This window comes from Tursiops truncatus, chromosome 15, assembly GCF_011762595.2.
Source record: "Tursiops truncatus isolate mTurTru1 chromosome 15, mTurTru1.mat.Y, whole genome shotgun sequence".
Lineage (NCBI taxonomy): Eukaryota > Metazoa > Chordata > Mammalia > Artiodactyla > Delphinidae > Tursiops > Tursiops truncatus.
Window position 1 is genome coordinate 3609061 of NC_047048.1, and position 20967 is coordinate 3630027.

Here is a 20967-nt window from a genome sequence, read left to right on the forward strand (position 1 = left end):
ATAACTGAATCACTTTGCTGTACAGCAGAAATTAACACAACATTGTAAATCAACTATACTTCAATAAAATTAATTTTTTTTAAAAGAGGAAGAAAATTCTGACACTTGCTCCAACATGGATGAACCTTATGCTGAGTGAAAGGAGCCAGACGTAAAAAGGACAAGTATTGTAGGATTCCACTCACACGAGGTCCCTAGAGTAATCATATCCAGAGGGACAGAAAGTAGAAGGGTGTGGGTCAAGGGCTGGAGGAGGGGGACGGCGGAGTTAGTGATTAACGGGGACAGAGTCTCGGTCTGTGAAGATGAAAAACTCCTGGAGACGGATGGTGGTGACGGCTGCACAGCAAGGTGAATGTACTTAATGCCGCCGAGGTGTACACGGAAAACTGGTCAAAATAGTACATTTTACATTAGGCATATTTTACCATAATTTTTAAAAAACTGACTGCATCCAAATGCTGTGAAGGTTTGTGGGTGATGCCACTGCCGGCATTGGCAGCCAGAAAGATGTGAGCAGCAGGCAGCCTTGGGTAAGAGAGAAGACAAACCACAGTCACGCTCCCCGTCCGTGGGTTACACATCCCAGGGATTCAACCAGCCGGGGATGGAAACTACTACGCGATCCGCGGCTGATTGAATCCGTGGATGGTTGAATCCACGGATGCAGAACCCGCGAATACGGAGGAACACCCGCAAGAGATCTGAGCATCCGCGGACACGCCAGCATTCGCGGGAGTCCTGGAACTAAATCGGCTCCCTGCTCCCCGCTCCCCGCCCCCGCGGGTACGGAGGGACGACTGCCGTTCATCCGCGAAAGCCTTGCTCTGAAGACAGCATGAACGCCATAGGCTGATGCCCAAGAAAGAGTCACAGCCCAGTGACCTCAAGCATCCATTTGTTTCTCTTCCTGTTTCATTTCCAGGTTTCAAAGACACTCATGAATTGCCTTGGAATTCCCAGTACGGGCACATGGCAGCTGAGAAGCATGTGAAATATTAATGAATTCATATCACTCCTGAACTTGTATATGTGCAGGACTAGAGGTAACTTGCATTAGACATAACTCCTATTCTTTTCTTTTTAATTGAAGTACAGTATAGTTGACTTACAATGTGCGCCAGTCTCTGCTGTACAGCAAAGTGACTCAGTTTTACACATACAGACATTCTTTTTTCAATATCCTTTTCCATTATGGTTTAGCCCAGGACACTGGATATAGCTCCCTGTGCTATGCAGTAGGACCTTGCTGTTCACCCATTCTAAATGTTGATAGTTTGCATCTACCAACCCCGAACTCTCAGTCCACCCCTCTCCCTCCCCCCAACCCCTTGGCAGTCATAAGCCTGCTCTCTACCTATTCTTTTTTTTTCCCTACCTATTCTTTATGTTGGCAACGAGGTGGACACTGAACTCCAGATGTGAGCAGTTTCATTTCCATATGATAGGTTTCAATCACATTTTCAAAAAAAATCAAATAAAATATTTCAGCTTTACTTAAATACTGTTTAACTTTAAAATGTTACACTTATTCATCTTAATCTGTATTTTGCCTTTTCAACTTAATAGAAGTTTCTGAATATTTTAGAATTAAACATCATTTAACTTTTTTCAGTTTCTGACATTTGCTTTAATTTACATTTGTGGGGTTTTTTAAATTACATTTTTCATTTGAATCCTTTAGACTAGTGCTCTTCCAGAGAAACTTCTGCAATGATGGAAACGTTAAATGCCTGTGTTGTCCCATACAGCAGCGCTGGCCACATGTGACTATAGAGAACTTGAAATGTGGCTGGTGTGACTGAGGAACTAGCCTTCTAATTTTAATAAATTTAGATGTACTTTTTTTTTTTTTTTTTTTGGCCGCATGGCATATGGGCCCTTAGTTCCCCGTCCAGGGATCAAACCCATGCCCCCTGCATTGGGAGCACAGAGTCTTAACCACTGGACCTCCAGGGAAGGTCCAAGATTTACTTTTAAACAGCCACAGGTGGCAAGGGCCACAGTCCCCGACAGAACGCCTTTAGATGATTACTGTTAACAGAACCCAAATATAAGTGAAAATCTTGACTATAGATAATGATTTTGCTGCAGTGAAATCAATCAAATAAATCACATGACATACATAATAATTAATAAACTATGTCTTTATTACTCATCCAAGCAAGGCTGCCCAGCAACGAATGCCAAAGACGCGTGTAAAAATTAACTACGCTCAGCTGCCTTTCTATTTATTTATTTATTTTTTTGGCCTCGCCACTCGGCATGCGGGATCTTAGTTCCCCGACCAGGACTCGAACCCGTGCCCCCTGCAGCAGAAGCGTGGAGTCTTAACCACTGGACCGCCAGGGGAGCCCCTTCAGCTGTCTCTGATGCCAGCCAGTCTTCAATCAGATGACGGCCACCGTTTTACAGAGGGCTCAATGTTGTCACCACAGAAGTATAGTTGTCGGAAGGAGGACAGAACCCATTTTGTTGAGAAGCTTGTTAGCCTGGTTGTTTTACTTTAAATAACCAGACATACGGCAGGTGGGCTTCCGCGGGGACATTGCTCTGGCCTGACTGCGTTTGGGGCGGGGCTGTCAGTGAATGAACAAAGGCGGCCGGCGCACAGACAGTGTATTCTCAGAGCCCTTCCAGTCCCGGCGAGGGTGCAGGCAGCAGGGAGGGCTCGGAATTCTAATCCCCGCGTCCAGTGGGGAGTAGAGACTCGGCGTGTGAGACACGTGCCCTGCAGCTGCGGGTGATGACGATGATTATTCCCCAGGGTCGTGGGGGGTGGGGGGGATGCAGACAAGCAGGGCCCAGACAAACCCAGGTGTGAATCCTACCAACTGCTCGACGGCCTCGGGCGAACCAAACAGGACTAGAAACTGCCGCTACTCCCAGGACGGCCAAGGATCAGAGGAGACGATGTACAGGAAGTGTGGGTCATCTATCTGCCCCTCCTCCATGAAGCCCTGGGCCGACCGTGCCCCAGGTAGCCCGGCAAGGCAGAAGCACCCATGAGCCCCAGCTCCCCTCCCACCCCTTCTCCAGCCATGCAGATACCTGCTGACGTCGGAGAAAGCTCTACCAAGGTGGAAGGGTCTCTCCGACAGCCCCGTGGATGTTGAGAAACTTGCTTGTTACAAACTGCCTCGAGTCCTCTCCGGAAAGAGACAGACTGGATAACAATAACGACATAAACAGCCACCACTCTGGAGCACCGGCTGTAGAAGGACCTCGCCAGATGCTTCACATGCCTCATCTTCATCACCTCAAGAAGCACAAACGTTCACGAAGCCCGTGACCTTCAGAATTTCAGAGTCCCGGCTGGTGCAGGACTGGTCCTAAGTGGCTGTGAAGGGACCTCAGATAGAAGGACGGGGACTAAACCTACAGAAGGCCTCCCAGGGCCACTGCCACCACCCCACCTGTGAACCTCACTTACAAGGAGGAAAGCAAGGCTCAGGGGAAAAGTCCCCTGCACAAGAGAAGACGACAAAGAGGAGGGTGGAATCACAGCACAGGCTCCTGGCTCCTTCTATGTTTCCCAAGGACCCTGCCATGGAAGGAGTGGGACCCGATCTTTTTTTTTTTTTTTTTTTTTTTTTTTTTTGTGGTACACGGGCTCCGGACGCGCAGGCTCAGCGGCCATGGCTCACGGGCCCAGCCGCTCCGCGGGACGTGGGATCCTCCCAGACCGGGGCACGAACCCGCGTCCCCTGCATCGGCAGGCGGACTCTCAACCACTTGCGCCATCAGAGAAGCCCAAGGGACCCGATCTTTGGCCCTAGGAGCAACTCCAAACACCATGGCAGGAACTGCGCTGGTGGTGGGGCAGGTCCCCAACCAAGTCATTATAGTCTGGGCCGTCGGTGAGCCTCGGCACCAGGCCAACACCCAGAACTGACAATGGATCAGGTATGTCCAGCAGAGATGCTCCTGCAGCGCTGTGCACAGAAGCGGAATCCAGAAAGCAACTTGAGTGTCCAAAAGTGGGAAATAATAAAATAAAGCAGGGTGTGATGACGACATGGAATATTAAGCAAAAGCCCCCCTTAAGCTGGGGTTGCAAAGCAATTATGAAAGACAAAGCAGACGGGATTACGGCAGGTCCACTTCCAAAAATTAGAATACAACGCTAGCTATAGAGTATCTACAAAAAAGCCTGGAAGAAAAGTCAACACATCTAACAGTGATGATCTCCAGACCATGGGATCAAAGGTCTGCTGCTTTCGTCTTTATACCTACTTCCCATAATTGAAAAACTTTTCTCCAAGGAGCATGTGTTACATTTATAACCATAATGTTAGCTTACAGTGGCCCACGTTTAAGGTCACATTGCATTAAGCGAAAGAGGGTACCTATGTCTTCGGAGGTTAATTCGCTCATCCTAAGTCACAAAGCCAGTATTACGCACGGATTTTGATTGGTAACTGCTCAGGTGCCGTTCTGGACATGGAAGCGGCAGGGGGCACAGACAGACAGGTGGACTACACTTCCCAGCTTCCTTGCAGTGAGGTGGAGCCACGTGGGGCTCACCCAGGAAACGTGAGACCTCGCTGCCTTCTAGGACACGCAGAACCCAGTTTATTTTTCTTCTCAAGTTAAGAATTACAAGGACCCACGAGCCCCCTGTGTATCTTTCCCTCCCTCCCTTACAGGTAGCCACTAACCTGATTTTGGAATCATCGTCGTCTCACTTCTCACGTACTTTTCTCTGCATTCCTAAATGACACAGTTTACTGGGATTTGAGTGTGACATGATTGGAGTCATGCTTTCTTCCGTGTTTTGCTACTGTTCAAACACGTCTGTGAGATTCATCCATACGTTGCCTGGGACTGGACTTGTTTTCCTTGCAGGATTACTGCTCCATTGCATGGATACATACGGTCCCATCAACGTGGACCTCTGGGCTGATTCCAGCTCTTGCTTACCTTGAACAGTGCTGCTGAGAAGATCCTGGGCCACCTCCCCCGGCACACATGTGCAGAATTTCTCTAGCGCAGACACCCAGAAGAGAGTGGCCGTGTCCAAGTTTACATGGTAATTTCTGTGTTCCGAAGTAGTTATGATAGTATTGTCAGACCTCTTATATATTGAATACAAGAATGGCGTCCCATGGACTCTTATTTTGCATTTCCTCGATCACCAACGCCAGCGAGCAGCTGTTCCCATGCTTTCGGCTCATCTGTGTCCTCCCTTCCTGAAATGACTCTCTTTTTACATTTTCTATTGGGCTGTCTTTTCCTTATTGTGGTTCTTTATAGATTCTGGATATTAGTATTTACTTAATTTTTTTTTTTGGCCGTGCCGTGCAGTTTTTGGGATCTTAGCCCCCCGACTAGGGACTGAACCCGTGCCCCCTGCAGTGAAAGCGCTGAGTCCTAACCACTGGACCTCCAGGGAGTTCCCGATTCTGGATATTAATTACTTGTTGGTTCAATATGTTGCAAATGCAAATATGTCCTTCAAGTTCGTGGCTTGTCTTCTCCTGTCTTCCTGGCATTTTGTGGTAAATAAAAATTCATCATTTTTAATGTAGTTGAGTTTATCAATCTTTTATGGTTTGAACTTTTTGTGCCTTCAGAAATCTTTACCTAGCATGATAGCCAAAAGATATTGTTTCAAATTTTCAAAAAGTTTTCAATTTTTTTTTTAAATTTCACTTGCAAATCTTTAATCCATCTAGAAATGCTTTTTCTGTATGGTGTGAGGTAGGACTCTAGTTTCGTTGTTTCCATCTAGATTATTGTCTCAGTACCATTTATTCAATAGACCATCCTTAACTGGGTTCATCAGCAAGGCAACCTTTGTCAAAAGTCAAATGCCTTTATATACATGAATCTGTTTCTGGCCTCTCTGTTCTGTTCCATTGGTCAGTTTGCCTAGCCCTGAACCAACACTACAGTCTTTAATTCCTAGAGCTTGATGATAAGTATGTTCCTGGATGTAGATAAACCATTCAAGGACTCGAGATTAGAACCTTAAAGATCAGCTGGTACAACCACCCACTGAGAAACAGAGGCTCAGAGACGGAAAGCATCTTTTGCAACGTCACACAGGAGCAGTGTTAAGAGCGGAATGTTTGTGTCCCCCCTCCAAAAAAAAAATTCGTATGTTGAAATCTAACCCTCAGTGTGATGACATTTGGAGGTAGAACCCTTGGGCATAATTAGGTCATAAGGGTGAAGCCCTCATGAATGGAATTACTGCCCTTATACGAAGAAGCCAAAGAGCTAGCGCCGTCTCTTTCTGACCTATGAGGATACAAGAAGTCGGCAGTCTGTAACCTGGAAGAGGGCCCTCACTAGAACCCGACCTTGCTGGTACCCTGATCTCAGATCTCCAGCCTCTAGAACGGTGAGAAATACTTTTCTGCTGTGTATAAGGCAGCCTGAAAGAACTAAGACCAACACCCATCTCTCACCCTGGAGGACATTCCTGTCCTGTTCAATATGACAACCACTGACCACATGTGTTTATTGAGCACTTGAAATATAGCTAGTTCAAACTGGGATGGGCTGTGAGTATAAAACACACCAGATTTTGAAGACTTGTGGTTGAAAATAAACTGTAAAATATCTTATGAATAATTTGTTTATATTGATTACATATTGAATATCCTTTGGATATAAAGTGGTAACTAAAATATATTCTCATAATTAATTTCACCTGTTTCTTTTCACCTTATGACAGTGAGATGGGAAATTAGCCACACATTAAACTGAACGGCTATGAGAAAATTTAAAACTACCTCTGTGGCTTGTATGCTATTTCTATTGGACAGGTCTGGGTCATACTATTAAATTCACTCAATCACAAAGCCTTGATTAAGGACCTAATATGTGGACTGGACGGTAGTAAGGGCCGCACAAGGAAGAAGGGAACAGAAATAGTTCTAATCAATGCATTCCATTTCCTCACTGGACTCATCACCTGTAGAAGCGTCATCAGCCCAAGCATGAAAGAAATGGTTCATGGTCCAGCCCTCAGCCCAGCTGGAGAGCCCTATTCCAGTTACAGCGGGAGCAGCACCAGTGTCAAAATCTAGAGATCATTTAGACCAACCCTCCCGTCTAACGGATTAACCAGTAGAGGTCCAGAGAGGTTGAGACGCCTACCCAAGGTCACACAGCAGGTGTGGGACAGAGCTCCTTCCCCGCATCTGAAGTCTCCAGCCCCGGGTTTCTCCCTTCCCTTCGAGTGAACACTCCACCAACTTACATCTCACACCAGCACACAGGACCCTCGAGAACAATCCTCTGAAAGTCCAAGTTCCCACACCAGACGAGACTGCCTCGCAGATCTGTGCAGCCAGCCCCTCCCACCTTCCCTCCAAGAGAAACACCACAGGAGTTCCTCCGGGCCTTCCCACCAGCAACCCCTTTCCAGCGGGACTCCCCAACTTCATGAAGGAGACACAATGCCCCCCCCCCGCGCCACCAGAGGAAACAGAGATGAGACTGAGAGGGAAAGGACCCAGTCCTGCCTCCCCACTTTCCCGCCCTGAAGCCGAGCTCAGCCCGGCCTCTGGGGTCAAGCTGTGCTCCATCTGACAGCAACTTGTGGAGACTTCATGGGACCAGGGACCCTCAACAATTGCCAGGAGACAATGAGCTGTGTAGGTGTGACAGCAAAAAGGATGCCAACCCAGCTCAACTCACCACCTGCCCACTCCACCCACGGAGGCAGGAGGCCTGGCGGGAGGGTAAGAGCAGGTGAAGGCGGGCTCCCCGGGGCAGGAGGCCGACGCCTAGGGCTGCACACCCAGAGCAGTGGGTCCTCCCGCAAGCCTCCTAGGGGCGAAGGGGCAATCCTAGAAAAGGGTTTTCATCCAGCTTTCAGGCAAGCCCACCCCGCCAAAATCTTAGAGGAGCTTAATATTCCCTCCCCTCCCCCCAGCCCCTTAATTGGGAATCAAAGCGACAAGACCTTGGCTTCCACTCGGCAATCTGAAATCACTTTAGAAGAAGAAACTGAGGTTCAGGTGGGACCACAGACTTCCCACTATGAAAAAGCCAAGATGTATAGGTCCTGGTCCTGTGCCTCAGTTTCCTTACCCATTCCTCCTGCTTGCTATGAGGGTGGTCAGGGGTGGTGCGGGGGACAGGGGTGGTCGGGGGTTCGCTGGGGCGGTGCGGGCCAACGCCTTTTATCATTAGCAAAAGCGCCGAATAGCGATTGAGCCCGTGCAAAGTGCTTTCAAGAGATCATCTCACTTAATCCTCGCGGGGACCCCAGGGGTGGGGACTCTCATTATCCCCGCCTTTGAGACCTGGAAATTGAGGTTCAGAGAGGTGAAGCGACTCGCCCCAGGGCACCACGCTAAGTCGGAGGCGCGGGGAACCCGCGCTCCTCCCGGGTCCAGGGCGCAGAGCTGCGCGCGGAGACTCACAAAGACAACGACGTCTCGTGTCCGGTTTCTTCCGGCCGGGGACAGGGTCCATTTATCACCCTGAATTCTCGGGGCGGCGGGGGAAGCGCGCTGGCGGCGCAGGAAGCCGGACCCGCCGCCCGCGCTCCCCACCCCCGCTCACCTCGCGTACTTCGTCTTCTGGAAATCCAGGAGCCGCGGAGCGAACATCGCGGCGGTTCCATCAGCCTCCAGCCCGGGGCTCCGACCGCGGCAACTTGAAGAGGCCGCGGCGCCGGAGCAGCAGGTCGGCGGCCGCGGGGCGGGGGCGGCCGGGGGCGCGCGGAGCCGAGCTGGAGCCGAGCCCGGAGCCGCCGACGCCAAATCCCGAGCAGCTGGTGGCGGGCGGGGCGGGGGGGCTCCGGGCCAATCGCCTGAGTCCCCGCAGCCCCGGCCCCCTCCCCGCGCGGGGCCGACCCCTCCCAGCCTCGCTGCGGGAAGGGAACCCTGGGGGAGGGGTGGAGGCCTAGGGGGAGCTTCCGAAAGCAGCCCCTTCTTCCTTGCTCCCCGGGCCCCCTCGTCCCGTAGTTTTTCCTGCGAGAAGACTGCCTGTTAGACGGAGCCCCGCTGTCCCCCGCGGCGGGGGCTGGGACGCCAGGGGGTCGGACCCTGCCCGCGTGCCCGCCCTGCGACCCCTCTCGTGGCCGGCCCCAGAGCGCACCTGTAGCTCACACTCCCCCCTCCGCCCCCGCCTTGCGTCCCTGCGAGGTGCGACGGCCCCAAGAGGATGGCGCAGTCTCTGGGGAACCCCCTAATTCCCAGAGGCTGTGACTCTGGGGACCCTCACGACCCTGAGACAGGGGCACACGCATATGGGCATTTGGTCGCCAGGTACCCAGGATGTGCCCACCACCACCCCAGCCCCCAAACCCTGCCCCTCATCTTTACAAAATTCAGCTTTCTCCTTTAGGGGACCCTGGCCTGGGCGATGGGCTATGTGAAACCACCTACTGGAAGAGGTGACACCCTGGGGGCTGCTGGAAGGCAGGACGGCCTTTGATGTGGAAAGACAGGTCCCCAGGTAGATCAGGTCCCTCCTTCCCACGCACACACCTCCCCCTCCTTCCCTCTCCTCCCTTCCCTTCCCAAGCCCCAGCTCCCTGCTACTTTTTATAACAAGATTTATTTGAGATCCTACTACACAGTCAGAAAATAATCCCACCCACGTTCTCTGCCCCAAGGTAGCTAGAACAAGATGAAGGAGAAAGACAAAAGGACTCCATCCAATTCATTTCTGCACTCCAGATGCTGGGCACACGGTGGGCACACACACCTGAAATTGGTGAGGACCAGAAGGGTTGCAGGTAGATGCGTTCAGAGGCCACTGCAGGGCCAGGGGTGGGATGGTCAAGAGAAGCGATCCAGGGATGCTTAGGAGGTAAAAATCCACCAGACCCTGTTGATGGAGGACTAGAAGTGGGGGGTGACCCCTGGGATTCTGGCTGGCCCTGCTGGGTGGGTACTGGTGTCACCTAGGGAGGGGGGCGGTGACAGGAGTAGGGGAGATCATGAGTCGGGTTTTGGCCAGGTGAGCTTGAGGTCAAGGTTGGCATGGGTGGAAGGCCAAGGGATGGACATGTGGGCCAGAGGGTCTGGCAGGGTCCCAGCCCAGCCGGTGAGGAGGGGCTGGGAGGGTCAAGCTGGAAAGATCCCTTAGCGCCGTGGGTTTCGAATTGCTCTCTGGACTTGCTAGTGCTGTGACTTCCAATACAATAACCACCAGCCTCGCGCAACTACTTACGTCTACGTTGAGTTAATCGAAATAAAATTGAAAATTCAGTGCCCTGGTTACTAGCCGTATTTCAAGGGGCTACCTTATCGGACCATTGCCAGCATCATGGAAAGTTCCACGGGACAGCACGACACCAGAAGATCGCGGAGTCAACCTAGGGCATGGTGAGCAGCATTTAAAAACAAAGTGGAGTAGAAAAGATGCAATGAGAACACGTCACGTTCAAGAAACTTCTGTTTGTATACATCTGGGTCCTGGTTGCGATGGAAGATCTATTTCTTACTAGGAGTCATGGTTAAGAAGGACGAGGAGGGCTTCCCTGGTGGCGCAGTGGTTGAGAGTCCGCCTGCCGATGCAGGGGACGCGGGTTCATGCCCCGGTCCGGGAAGATCCCACATGCCGCGGGGCGGCTGGGCCCGTGAGCCATGGCCGCTGAGCCTGCGCGTCCGGAGCCTGTGCTCCGCAGCGGGAGAGGCCACAGCAGTGAGAGGCCCGCGTACCGCAAAAAAAAAAAAAGGAGGGCGAGGCTCACAGCTGTGGTGGCTATAGCACCTCCTGTCCCCTCATATAGAGGAGGGAAAGGGGGGCTGAGAGGGGCCAGGGCACCCTCCCAAGGTCGCACAGCCTGAGGAGCAGGACCTGCCCCAGAACCCAGCCCTGCAGGCTCTGAGCTCACTGCCCGCCACAAAACCCCTGTTCTAACGAGTTCTTAGATCTCCAGGAGCCCAAAGTCAAACTGAGTCAGGTAAGGCTGAGCCCTGCATATCGTGGCTTCTTTCCTGACCTTGACCTCCAACGCCATTGCTCTGACCCCCAAACTCTGCCCCCAGCCTCACTGTCAGCCGCACCAGGACACACCTGTCCCCAGACACAAGCCAGACCTCCTCCAAAGCCCTCAACCCCAACTTCCAGAAAAAGGGCCCTGCTGGCTTTTCAAAGCTGAGAGCCCCACACTTTCTGGGGTGGCCAGGCCAGGCTCAGGGGGCCTGCCGGTAACCACAGCTCCCCAGAGGCTGAGCAGAGACACACAGAGAGGTGGCCTGGGCCTCCCCCGGGTTCCTGGGCCTCCCCCGGGTTCCTGGGCCTCCCCAGCTCCTGGGCCTCCCCCGGGTTCCTGGGCCTCCCCGGCTCCTGGGCCTCCCCAGCTCCTGGGCCTCCCCCAGCTCCTGGTCCACTGGCCTCCTCCCGGCCCCCACCTGCGGTCGACCTTCAAGCAGCTCTTGGCTGTGGGCTCAGCAGGGCCCCGGAGGAGACCCCCGAAAGGAAACACAAGCCTAGAAATGGATTTTCTTTTCCTCCCAGAGCAATAGAAGTTGAATAAAAAACAAGTTACTATTTTTACGGCTGGGATCCAGTTGTTATAGCAACCGAGGGCCTGACTCCTGCACGGGAGTCAGGGTTGGACTGCGTGTGACGGAGAAGACAGGTGGGCTCCGGGGGCAGCAGGGACTGGGGGACAAGCCTCAGGCCCCTGACCTTGGGGCCTGCCTGGGGTCCAGGTCTGCCCCACCCGCCCCCCCGATCGGAAGTCCGGCCCTGCTCGCTGCTGACCCACCTCACCATGGCAGGTGGTTCTAACATCCTCTCCCTTTGGTGCAAGCCCACCTCCTACTAGCGCTGTGGTCCCAGACTCGGCCCAGCCTTGCTCCCAGAGCCTTACTTCACCAATCCTGGGACTGGGTGACATGCCCCATCTCCACCTGCGGCCCTGCCACAGTGGCAACTCTCGAGCAGAGGAGATCAGATCCTCGACCTCACCTGGCCGAAACCCCACTCGCGATTCCCCCCTCCCTCTCTGCTGCTCCTCCTCCGGTCCCCTATCTCCCAGAGGTGGTACCAGCATCACCCCACCGGGCCAAGTTGGACGGGGGTTGGGAAGCCCTGAAGTGGCCTCCCTGGGACTCAAGGCGAGGCGCCAGCTCTCACGCCTCCGTCCCGTCACTTGTAAAATCGGGGTAACAGCACCCACCTTGCCAGATCGGCGAGGAGCAAAGGTGGCCTGGGGCTGACATGATTATGGAAAGTTTGCTTCCCCTTTAATCCTCTCTGTAACTCTACGTGGCAGGCGTTGGCATTGCTAATATACAGGTGAGGACACGGGCTCAGCCAGGTTAAGCCACGCAGCAAGCCACACGGCTAGATTGAAAATCAGACCCGGGGCTGTCTAAGCCTTAAGCCCCTGCACTACTGAACAGACGTTGATTATGCACTTACCGTATTCCTGGCTCTTCGGAGGTGCAGAGCGGGAAGTAGGCGGGTGAGATAAAGGCTGCCCAAGCACCCATGCCTCTGTCCCCTTCCCTGGAGCCCTGAGCACCTCACCAGGCTCTCCCTGCCCCGCAGCGAGCCCCGACCTGATCCTCAGCCTCCTCCCTCTTGCTGACGTTGATCTCCAACCGTAGGTGTGAAAAGGGCACCTACTGTGCGCCTAGCAGGGTGTGGGAGCCAGAGGGAGCCACAGTCCTGGCCGCCTAGAGCTTGGGGTCTGGTGTGACAGAGGGACGTGGGACAATTGCAAACCATCTCTTCATTCGCTCAGTCGATGAATTTGAGTAAATGGCACCTGCCTGATTCTTCACATACATCACCTCATGAATCCTTTCAGCAGCCAGACAAGGATTCCCATTCCGCTGACCGACTAAGGCTTGAAGAGGTGGCTGGTGGCAGGTAGGAAAGGTGGAGTCGGGTTTCAAACCCAGGCTGACCTCACAGCAAACCCCCTGCTCGTTTCCAGAATTTCTCTTTCAGCATCCCAGCCTCCCTGCTTGGGGCACACAGGTGAATGGGGGGCAGGCCTGGTGAAGGCAACAACCCAGGGGCAGACAAAGTCTTGGGGGGTTGGGGACCAAGGAGGGGGAGCAACTTTGCCTGGGGGCTCAGGGCTGGGAGGAAGTTGGGGAAGCTTTCTCAGCTGAGGCTGTACGATGGCTGGAAGGTAGCCAGGAGGACGAGGGGCAGCCAGCGGAGGAAGCGTCTTCCAGGCAGAGGGAACAGCATCTGCAAAGGCTCAGTGGCACGGAGCAGCCTGAGTGAGGGGTCTGGACTCTACCCTCTAGGCATTGGAGAAGCAAAGCATTTTAAGCAAGGGGGTAGGCGAGCGGCACTCTCCACGCTACGGAAGCTCTGATGCTCGTGGAAGATGGGCTGCCATTTAGGGCAGGAGCAGAGACACCCAGCTGAGCTGAGGGAGCAGAGACTAGAGATGCTGGGAGACAGAATCTACATGTCTTCAAGTGGAAATGGGGGGAAGGAAGGCATTGGAGTGGCCCCCCAATTCCAAGCTGGGGCCCAGCTTCTCAATGACAATACCACATTTCATCAAATCTAAGACAGCATCCAGGTAAGGTGCACTTTTGTGTACCACTCAGAAAGATAAATCGCTAGCAATTAATTCTGCCGACACGGTATTGTGAACTTTTTCAAGCACACAGAGCAGTTCAGAGAATTGTACGGTGAACACGCATATAAACACCACCCGGAATCTACTGCTAACATTTGGTCCTATCACGAATCTATGCCTTGATCCATCCATCATTCCACCTTCTTTTTTTTTTTGAGTGCATTTCAAAGTAGCTTGGCGACATCATAATAAACGCTAGCATACATATCTATTACGGTCCTCTTTTTAGGAGGAAATCAAAGAGTGAAATACAAGTCTTGAGCAAATATTCACTGATACAGTAAGTGAAGTAACTCGAAAAAGAAAGAAAAATACCATATGTGGAATCTAAAATATGACACAAATGAACCTATCTACCAAACAGAAACAGACTCACAGACATAGAGAACGGACTCGTGGTTGCCAAGGGGGAGAGGGTTGGGAGACAGATGGCGTGAGGGGCTGAGGTTAGCAGATGTAAGCTTTTATATACAGAATGGATAAACAACAAGGCCCTACTGTATAGCACAGGAAACTTATTCAATATCCTGGGATAAACCATAAGGGAAAAGAATTCTTTTTTAACTTATTTTTTTGGCCACGCTACGCGGCATGCGGGATCTTAGTTCCCCAACCAGACATTAAACCCGTGCCCCATGCAGTGGAAGTGTGGAGTCTTAACCACGTGACCAGCAGGGACGTTCCCTGGAAAAGAATATTCAAAAGAATGTATATATGTGTATAATTGCGTCACTGCTGTACAGCAAAAATTAACACAACATTGTAAATCAACTATACTTCAAAAAAAAAAAAAAGAAACACATTCACTGACATTTGACAAATGCATACACATATGTAAGCAAAATCCTATAAAGACGTAGAACCCCAGAAGGTTCCTTCATGCCCTGTGCCGGTCAACCCCCAGCCCCACTCCCAGAGAATACCACTCTTCTGGTTAGTTTTGCCTGTTCTAGAACTTTCTATAAATGGAATCATACAGTCTGTATTCAGCATAATGCCTTGGATGTCTTTTGATATCCTTTGATCCTCAGCATAGTGTCTTTGAGATCCATCCAAGTGGTTTCGTGGATCAGTAACTCATTCCTTTCATCACTGAGTCGTTCCCCAGCGTGTGGGCGTAGCAGGGTTAGTGCAGCCATTCCACTGTTGATTGACGCCTGGGCTGTTTCCAGTGTTGGGCTGTTACCGCCGCTAAGAGGTCATCAAATGTTAAGACACATCCTGATTTCAGGGCTAAGCTGGGAACTGCAGCTCGAGCCACTGGGAATTGAGCATTTATTACCTGCAAGGTGTGGGCTCTGCACATATTCGCTCATTTCATCCTTCCAGCATCCCTCGGTAGGTTTCTCCCCCTGTTTTACAAAGGGGGAAACTGAGGCAGAAAGAGGTTAAATCACATGCCTAAAGGCAAACAGCAAACAGAGCTGGAGTCAGGAGCCAAATCTGGGGAGGATGGGTCCAGGGCTTAACTTCTGTGCCAGCCGCCCTGGAGGCGAGAGTGGGGCTGCCTAGTGTGCCTGGGTCCTACCCCAAGAGGGCACCACTGCTGACCACTTGTTTCCTCAGGGCCCTGCAGAGATCCAGGCCTGGTGAGGGCTGCTATAGACCCCCAGGTGGGCCAGGCGGGCCCTAGAGTGGAGGGAAGACGCCGAAGCCTCCTGAGGCAGAATTCACAGGCCCATCCCAGCGCCCCAGGAGCAGAGACGGGGTAAGAACAGGGGGCCCGGGACCTGTCCCTCCCCCACCAGGGCTTCAAGGGCCCAGCGAAGTCCCTGCCAGGCCACGACCCCTCCCTCCCGTCCACCCCCTCCCTTCCAGAGCAGTCTCTCTAAAATGCAAACCTGATCAAGATACTCTCCCCATTGCCCTCAGGGCGGAATCAGGATGAAAGGGCCTCACCCACCATCACAATGGTAGATGACTCTAAACGCCCCCAAACACTCGTGCTTTCTCCCACTCTGTGAGTATGCAGATGCTGTTCCCCGCCTGGAATGCCTTTCCACCTGGCAGGCCTCGATTTGCTTTTCCAGATTTAGACCGAGAGCAAAGGGCTCTGCCAGAGCTTTTGGGAAAATAGCTTCTTCTTCCTTTTGTGCCACCTTTGAGCCACGCATATCTTATCTATATGTGTGTGTGTGTGTGTGTGTGTGTACATGCATGTGTGTGCATGTGTGTATACGTGTGTATGTATACACGTATGTGTATGTGTATATAAGTGTGTGTGTGCATATATACGTGTGTGTATATATACGTGTGTATGTGTATACATGCATATGGATGAAACTATATAAAATGGTTTCTATATACATATATCTCTCAGATTTTATAATGTATTGCAGATTTTACCATGTACATGTTCCATGTTTTATTTTATACGTGTGTATGTAACTACTGGAGTATTAGTCTAACCAGGCTCCTCCGTCCTCTGTCATCGCCCACAGCTGGGACCCCGACCATTCATTCCTTGTTCAGGCTACCACGTGCCAGGGCCCGGAGCCTGATGGAACTGCTGGGCCAGGGAAGCCAGGGGCAGGGGGCGGGGTGGGGGGGGGAGTCTTCCTCCTTTACACCCTTGACTCCCTTCCCCCACCAGCCAGCTTCAGATCTTCCCAGAAAGGAAAAGAGCAGCTCCCAGGAGCCAGCTCCAGCCTGGTTGGGTTCCCCGGAAGCAGGCTCTGAGATGAGATTAGCCTGAGGGGATTTAGTAAGGGACTATTTTTGGGGTGGGCAGCAGAGGCAGGGGGAAGAGGCAGGAAGGGGTGGAGTGAGAGGCTGGGCTACAGGGCACTCTTTTTCTTTTTTTTTTTGCATCTCAGTCTATTTTTTTTTTAACATCTTTATTGGAGTATATTTGCTTTGCAGTGTTGTGTTAATTTCTGCTGTACAACAAAGTGAATCAGCTGTATGTATACATATATCCCCATATCTCCTCCCTCTTGCATCTCCCTCCCACCCTCCCTATCCCACCCCTCTAGGTGGTCACAAAGCACCGAGCTGATCTCCCTGTGCTATGCGGCTGCTTCCCACCAGCTATCTGTTTTACATTTGGTAGTGTATATATGTCCATGCCACTCTCTCACTTTCTCGCAGGGCACTCTTGACAGTGGCTTCCGCAGATCTCAGGCGAGTTCTGGAGCTGGGGAGACCCTCCAGGAGTGAGGGAGTTGGGCCTTTACACCCTATCCGTCAGTCATCGGATGCAGCTGCAGGAAGGGGCAGGGGTGGGCGAGGCAACCTCGGAGGGCCAACAGCCTGGAGGGTAACTCCCCTCGTTCCTGCCGAGAGCTTCCCCTGATTGGGAACCTTACTGCTCCAAACTGTCCGGCTCTTCCTGAGTCCCCTTGACTCTCTTCCCAGCCTCCCACCTCCTCCAAACACATCTGCTCCACTCCTGACTTAGCTGGGAATCCAAACCCCAAACTTCCCAAGCAGCAGAGACCAGGACAGGAGGAGGTGCGTGGGTCTGGATCCCATCATGGGTCTGGTCTTTGTCCTCCAGACACCTGCTGTCTCTGCACAGTGTACCTGTGCCCAGGAGTTACTGCCCAAATCCTGTAGGAGGAGAGACTCGGTAGTGCTACATCTCAGTTTGCAAGGTGCGCAAGGGCACTAATTCAAGTGAAACCGGTCTCATTTTCAAAGAGGGCACTAGGGCTGGAGAGACCTCCTGAGAGGATGAAGCCAAATTCAAACCTATGGTCTCCAGTGACCTGGGGGCTTAGATGGAGGAGGGGGAGGGGGAGAAGGTATTTCAGCTCTAAAACTGTAAAATTAAAATATAGCAACAGCAAAAGAAGAGCAAAATTGGAGTAATCATACTATGTGATTTCCATTTACTGTAAAGCTACAGTAATCAAAACATTAAGAGGACTTCCCTGGTGGCGCAGTGGTTAAGAATCCACCTGCCAACGCAGGGGACACGGGTTCGATCCCTGGTCTGGGAAGATCCCATATGCAGGGGAGCAACTAAGCCTGTGTGCCACAACTACTGAGCCTGTGCTCTAGAGCCCGCGAGCCACAACTACTGAAGCCCGTGTGCCTAGAGCCCGTGCTCCGCAACAAGAGAAGCCACCGCAGTGAGAAGCCCGCACACACCACAATGAAGAGTAGCCCCCGCTCGCCTCAACTAGAGAAAGCCCACACACAGCAACGAAGACCCAACGCAGCCAAAAATAAATAAATATTTTTTAAAAGACATGAATACAAGGAAAGAACAAACATACAGATCAATGGGATAAAACAGACCCTTCGATTTTTAACAAAGATGTCAAGGCAATTTAATGGATACACAGGATAGTCTCTTCAACAAATGGCGCTGGGAAAAATAGAACATCCATATGCAAACAAAAGTGTTGCTTCCATATCTCACGTCGTATACAGAAATTAACTCACAGGCGTCAGTGGCTTCCAGGGGCTGGGGGGCAAGGGTAGCCACAGTTGATGACCAAGGGACACAAGGGAATTTTGGGGGGCGATGGAACGGTTCTATATCTCACTTGTGAGGGTGGTTACACAACTGTATAGATCTGTCAAAACTCATAGAACTGAACACTTCATGCAAGTGAATTTTGCTGTGTGTAAATTATACTGTAATTAGACTGAAAAGACTTAAAATACATATAATGGTACAGGGGGAAAAAGCCACATCTTTGTACCTGTTCTGTGTGTGTGTGTGTGTGTGTGTGTGTGTGTGTGTGTGTGAAAGGTAGAGAGCAAATGTGTGGTGTTCTTGCGCCCATTTGCTGCTGTAATTGATGGTTATCAACTTTAACTTACATGCGTTTTCTTTTTGTTCTGTTTTGTTTTGTTTTTTTGCGGTTCGCGGGCCTCTCACTGTTGTGGCCTCTCCCGTTGCGGAGCACAGGCTCCGGACGCGCAGGCTCAGCGGCCATGGCTCACGGGCCCAGCCGCTCCGCGGCACGTGGGATCTTCCTGGACCGGGGCACGAACCCATGTCCCCTGCATCGGCAGGCGGACTCTCAACCACTGCACCACCAGGGAAGCCCTACATGCATTTTTAACCATGGAGATGTTCAGTGCTCAAATTCCCGGGAGCTGGCCACTAGCCCTGACGGTCAGGTCAGCCCTTCTCTCATCCAGGCCTCTCTGACATGCTTAGCCCCTCATCCGTACCTGCCCCATCCACGCCACTTACCCATCTCCTGGTTACTGGACATCCCTGATCCCAGGCCCTTCAAGAGGATCCAAAGCCCAGGATCCAGACTTGGAGGGTCCCTTGGGTCCAAAATCTGGGCCTTGCTGGCCTCTTGTGGCCAGTAGAATTATCACACGTTAAAAAGTATGACAGTCTGGGAGTTGACTCTGATTGGGACTGGGGTAGAGAGTGGGCGTGAGGGGGGTGCGGGGGGAATGTAAGTTGAGAAAACCTTCTCAGCGGCACATCTCGAAATTTGAAATGCGAAGACTCTTTGACCCATTGACCCCAGCTCTGGGAATCAACAATGATATTTTCTTGCCGAAACATACTTCCTCTCGTTCTCAGTAAAAAGTTAAAAGGGGGCTTCCCTGGTGGCACAGTGGTTGAGAGTCTGCCTGCCGATGCGGGGGACACGGGTTCATGCCCCGGTCCGGGAGGATCCCACATGCTGCGGAACGGCTGGGCCCGTGAGCCATGGCCGCTGAGCCTGCACGTCCGGAGCCTGTGCTCTGCAACGGGAGAGGCCATAAAAGTGAGAGGCCTGCGTACTGCAAAAAAAAAAAAAAAAAAAGAAACCACAGAACCCAGAACGTGGGGTGCCTGCAAGAAAAGTGATCCTGTCTCTTCAACAAATCCCTGGCATAAAAACGGGGAGGGGGAAGATTCTTTTGATGAAAATGAGACTTCCAGGCTCATCATGAATGTAATGCAGAGCCGTTGTTTGGATCCTGGTTCTAAGGAAACCACTGTAAAAAAGGCTTTTGTGAGACAGTCAGGAGAGATGGAGCCCGGACAGCGTGCTTGATGACATTAAGGAATAAGCGTTCATTTTGTGAGGTGAGACAATGGTTTTATGGCCACGTTAAAGAAAAAAAGGGGTTTTCTGAGGTGTATACTGAGGCACCTATGGGTGAAATGAAATCATGCCTGGGATTTACTTCTCAAGTATTTCTACCAGATGTCAGGGAGTGTAGTTGAAACGGGGGTGAAGTGTCAATCGTCATCGAAGCTGGGTTACGGGTGTGTGGAAATGAGTTGTGCTTTCCTCTCTGCTTCTGGTGTATGTGAAGATATCCATAATTTTTTTTAAAAATTAAGCGCTTAAAGGGGAACAGAGGAATTCCCTGGTGGTCCAGTGGTTAGGACTCCATGCTTTCACTGCCGAGGGCCCAGGTTCCATCCCTGGTCAGGGAACTAAGATCCCATAAGCCGCGTGGTGCGGCCAAAATAAATAAATAAATGAAAGGGGAACAGAGAAGACAGCGGGACGGGGTCATGTTACGAAACCAAACTTGGGTCTGCTCACGCGCACACAGTAAAGCCCATCTATTGACACTCGGTCACGGTGAAGGAAAGTGCAGCATTTATTGCAGGGTGCCAAGCAAGGAGTCCAGGTAGCTAAACGCTCAAAGGCCTGAACTCCCCAATGGCTTTCAGGGAAACGTTTTTGAAGACCAGCTGAGGGAGATGGGTTGTGGGGCGTGTGATCAGCTCGTGGACATTCTTCCGATTGGTTGGTGGTGAGGTAATTTGAGGTCAACATCATCAACCTTCTGGTTCCAGCTGGTCTGGGGTCTATGTGCTTGTGGGCAGCATGCAGTTCACTTCTTCCACCTGCTGGGGGCTTCAGTCTGCAAAACAGCTCCAAGGACGAGGCTCAGAACAGTATCTACAGCCCTTGAGGAAGAAGGAAAGGTCCTTGACTTTGTTTAACGGCTACACTAATATTATTTTGTCTTATTTGACAGTTTTCTTTCTGCATTTTCTCACTTCTCTGATTAGATTTACTCTTTGGAACTCAGGGAAGGCCTAGGAAGCTAAAGTTTTTCTACAGACAAGAGGCAGGTGGAGGACAGGGTTGGGGGAATGGGGGGCCGGACCTGTTCTGGAAGTCCTCATAGGGTTCTGCTCAGTTACAGTCAGGGAGGTTGGTTGGCCTTGGCCCAAGGGGTCCCATTTAAGCCAAGACTTGAAAGATGGGAGTTGGGGGTGGGGCAGATTCAAGGCAAAGGGAAAGTCTTCAAGGTGGGAAAGAGAGAAAAAAGGGTTTGGAAGAAGAATGATGGGGCTGGAGAGTGGTGGGAGATGGCAGGTGAGATGGAAGAGGTAAGCAGAGACTGTCCAGAACAGGCCCTTGTAGACCACGGTGAGGAATTGGATTTTGTTGGGAGGTAGGGTGGGGAGAGTGTCTATGATGCCGTTGCCTTTTAGGATTCCTCTGAGTGATGCTTCCGATAGTTTGAAATGAGGCGAGGGTGGAAATGTGGAAACCAGA